We start from the raw sequence: 4795 nt of genomic DNA, 5'->3' as shown, positions 1-4795 counted from the left end.
AATACAAATGGCCAAGAAACACATGAAAAAATGTTCAGCTTCACTAGCTATTAGAGAGATGCAAATTAAGACCACAATGAGATACCATCTAACACCGGTTAGAATGGCTGCCATTAAACAAACAGGAAAGTACAAATGCTGGAGGGGATGTGGAGAAATTGGAACTCTTATTCATTGTTGGTGGGACTGTATAATGGTTCAGCCACTCTGGAAGTCAGTCTGGCAGTTCCTTAGAAAACTAGATATAGAGCTACCATTCGATCCAGCGATTGCACTTCTCGGTATATACCCGGAAGATCGGAAAGCAGTGACACGAACAGATATCTGCACGCCAATGTTCATAGCGGCATTATTCACAATTGCCAAGAGATGGAAACAACCCAAATGTCCTTCAACAGATGAGTGGATAAATAAAATGTGGTATATACACACGATGGAATACTACGCGGCAGTAAGAAGGAACGATCTGGTGAAACATATGACAACATGGATGAACCTTGAAGACATAATGCTGAGCGAAATAAGCCAGGCACAAAAAGAGAAATATTATATGCTACCACTAATGTGAACTTTGAAAAATGTAAAACAAATGGTTTATAATGTAGAATGTAGGGGAACTAGCAGTAGAGAGCAATTAAGGAAGGGGCAACAATAATCCAAGAAGAACAGATAAGCTATTTAACGTTCTGGGGATGCCCAGAAATGACTATGGTCTGTTAATTTCTGATGGATGTAGTAGGAACAAGTTCACTGAAATGTTGCTATATTATGTAACTTTCTTGGGGTAAAGTAGGAACATGTTGGAAGTTAAGCAGTTATCTTAGGTTAGTTGTCTTTTTCTTACTCCCTTGCTATGGTCTCTTTGAAATGTTCTTTTATTGTATGTTTGTTTTCTTTTTAACTTTTTTTTTCATACAGTTGATTTGAAAAAAGAAGGGAAAGTTAAAAAAAAAAAAAAAAGAAAAAAGACAAACAAGGAAAAAAAAAAAAAAAGATGTAGTGCCCCCTTGAGGAGCCTGTGGAGAATGCAGGGGTAGTCGCCTACCCCACCTCCATGGTTGCTAACATGACCACAGACATAGGGGACTGGTGGTTTGATGGGTTGAGCCCTCTACCATAAGTTTTACCCTTGGGAATACGGTTGCTGCAAAGGAGAGGCTAGGCCTCCCTGTATTTGTGCCTAAGAGTCTCCTCCTGAATGCCTCTTTGTTGCTCAGATGTGGCCCTCTCTCTCTGGCTAAGCCAACTTGAAAGGTGAAATCACTGCCCTCCCCCCTACGTGGGATCAGACACCCAGGGAAGTGAATCTCCCTGGCAACGTGGAATATGACTCCCGGGGAGGAATGTAGACCCGGCATCGTGGGATGGAGAACATCTTCTTGACCAAAAGGGGGATGTGAAAGGAAATGAAATAAGCTTCAGTGGCAGAGAGATTCCAAAACGAGCCGAGAGATCACTCTGGTGGGCACTCTTACGCACACTTTAGACAACCTTTTTTAGGTTCTAAAGAATTGGGGTAGCTGGTGGCGGATACCTGAAACTATCAAACTACAACCCAGAACCCATGAATCTCGAAGACAGTTGTATAAAAATGCAGCTTATGAGGGGTGACAGTGGGATTGGGAATGCCATAAGGACCAAACTCCACTTTGTCTAGTTTATGGATGGATGTGTAGAAAAGTAGGGGAAGCAAACAAACAGACAAAGGTACCTAGTGTTCTTTTTTACTTCAATTGCTCTTTTTCACTGTAATTATTATTCTTGTTATTTTTGTGTGTGTGCTAATGAAGGTGTCAGGGATTGATTTAGGTGATGAATGTACAACTATGTAATGGTACTGTAAACAATCGAAAATACAATTTGTTTTGTATGACTGCGTGGTATGTGAATATATCTCAATAAAATGATGATTAAAAAAAAAAAAAAAAAAAAAACTGACTTAATTGAGGTCCAAGTGGACCAAATAGTGACTGGCAAAGGGACACCCTGTATATGCAATCTTTTTAATTCTTTACCCACCTTATCCCAAACACTAGATTCCAGGGAGCCAAGAGAAGGAAACCAAGAGCAATACTTTTCTACAATTTGCAAGAGTTTTAGAATATGAGATTCATTAGCCTTAGCACTGCCAGCTTTTAAGAGCTGACGGAGGAGATAGACATAAGGTCGATACTTGGTTATGCTGTCTCCATTCCCCACAGTAACCCTGCTTTAACAAAATGCTCAGGTGTCTTCTTACCTAGAGAAGTAGTGAGGCCTCTGCTCCACCCGAGTTCCTGTGCCGATATCATACACCTTAGTCAATTAACTGAGCCTTCCCCGGAATGGAACGGACCAGCTCCTTTGAGATTCCGGCCCCACATTGGGTGCCACTTGTTGCCGGGGGCAATGCAGAAATTAAGATTAGAGACAAAAATATCTCTTGGAGACTGGGAGCAGGGGACACACTGCCTGTCCGGCGAGTGTGTGTGTCCTGTTCCCAAGACCCTTATTTATTATGCTTTTAGGGTAGAGAAATGCTTTACTGTGCACGTAGACATTTTCACATGGTTGTTGACATCTGTCTGCAAAATGGATCTTATCTTATTCTCAAGGACAATAACAGGAAAACAGTTCCCCAGCTGCATTCTCACGTCCACGCATACTTTAATGAGGTGTGCCTTGATAGTGCTCTATCTCAGCAGGGGCCTAGTGTTCCAGGCCCCCACCTCAAGTATGCAGGAAGGAGAGGAGAAACTTCAGGCTCTGTTTTCCACAGCACTTGCTTGTGGCCAAATAAGAGAGGCCCATTGATTTTTTCCCCCTTCTTTCTTTTAAAGCTTCCGCCCTTCCTTATTCTTGTTTCTCTCTTTGTTCTTTCTGTCTTTCCTTCCTTTTCTCTAAAAGTTTTAATACCTGTAAGGACGTTTAACATTAATCATGTTTAGATTCTTTGAGTTTTCTGACTTTCATGAGGTGATTTCATTGAAGAAAGGAGAAGATGTAGGTATGTTTAGTTTCACAGTTAAAATGTATGGTCCTCGGGGAGAACTTAAGATGGCAGCTAGGTAAGATGGGGCAAAATAACACCTCCATGAAAAATACTAGATAAAAACCAGAAGGTGACCCAGAATACCGGTTTCAGCAATGCACCAGCTGGACAAGTTCTGCTAGAACCACAGGGGCTGTACATTTGGTGCAAATGGGAGTCTGCATTCTGAAATGAGTGAGTAAGCCAGCTGAAAGATCCACAGCCATGCTGCAGTGTGGTGAAGCCAGGGGTTGGCATTTGGAAACGGAGTGGTTCTTTAAAAAAAAAAAAAAAAAAGGGAAAAACCCAGGAGCGGCTGCATTTGCAACAGTGAAAACCATGCAGTGGAAGCATGGCAGAAGCAGTCTGAGCCAGCCTCTTGGTGTCTGGCATGGAGGATAGCCCACTGCAGATTCCTTCAAGGCCAGGGGAGCAGAGGGGAGAGCCGGAAGGAGAAAGAAACCCCACTGCTTGCAGCTGCTCCCCAGCAGGCTAGAGACACTCCTGCCTGGGGCTGTGCCCACAGCCCAGAGCAGTGCCAGTTGTCCCTGAGCTGGGAAGGAGGAACTGTGCAAGGAGAGGGGAGGGGTGGAGATGCCCCGTTCAGCCATCTTTGCATCAGGCTGAGAGCGCCCCTGCATGGCCTGGCAGCCCTGAGCTTCCCTTGAGGGATGGCGCGCACTGGTGATGTAGCACAGCATTTCCTCAGCAGAGGTCCTGGAAGATCACAGCTGAGAAGGGGGGCCCACTCAGAAAACCCAGGGAAGCTACATCAATGCCAGTGGTTTGTGGGTCAGCATCAGAGAGGATCGGGGGCAGAACTGAAATGAAGGCTTAGACTCTTGCAACAGCTTGAATCTCCAGAAACACCTGGAGGTTTGAATATTAAAGCTGCCCTACCTCCTAGCCACTGGAACACACACCCCACATTCAGGGAGGATGGCTCCAGCAACACACCCAAACTGAGTTCACCAACTGAAATCCACAAGAATCATTTCCTCACACACCACAAGAACAAAGTTGAGAACTGACTTGAGGGGTATAGGTGACTCGCAGATGCCATCTGCTGGTTAGTTATAGAAAGTGTACGCCACCAACTTGTATTTCTAAAAAATTAGATTGGTATTTTTTTTTTTTACAACTTGAAAGAAACTTATCAAGCAAAGCAAATGCCAAGAGGCCAAAAACAACAGAAAATCTTAATGCATATGATAAAACCAGAAGATATGGAGAACTCAATCCCAAAGACCCAAATCAAAATATCAGAAGAGACACAGTACTTGGCACAATTAATCAAAGAACTACAATTGAGGAATGAAAACATCGCAAAGGATATAAAGGACATCAAGAAGACCATGGAACAGGATATAAGGGACATAAAGAAGACCCAAGAAGAGCATAAAGAAGACATTACAAGAGTAAATAAAAAAATAGAAGATCTTATGGAAATTAAAGAAACTGTAGGCCAAATTAAAAAGACTCTGGATACTCATAATACAAGATTAGAGGAAGTTGAACAACGACTCAGTGTCCTAGAAGTCCACAGAACAGAAAATGAAAGAACAAAAGAAAGAATGGAGAAAAAAATTGAAAAAAATTGAAAAGGATCTCAGGGATACGATAGATAAAATAAAACATCCAAATTTAAGATTCATTGGTGTCCCAGAAGGGGAAGAGAAGGGTAAAGGTCTAGAAAGAGTATTCAAAGAAATTTTTGGGGAAAACTTCCCAAACCTTCTACACAATGTAAATACACAAAGCATAAATGCCCGGTGAATTCCAAAT

Source organism: Choloepus didactylus, chromosome 8 (assembly GCF_015220235.1).
Source record: "Choloepus didactylus isolate mChoDid1 chromosome 8, mChoDid1.pri, whole genome shotgun sequence".
NCBI classification, from domain to species: Eukaryota; Metazoa; Chordata; class Mammalia; order Pilosa; family Megalonychidae; genus Choloepus; species Choloepus didactylus.
Note: the sequence above shows the minus strand (reverse complement) of the source record.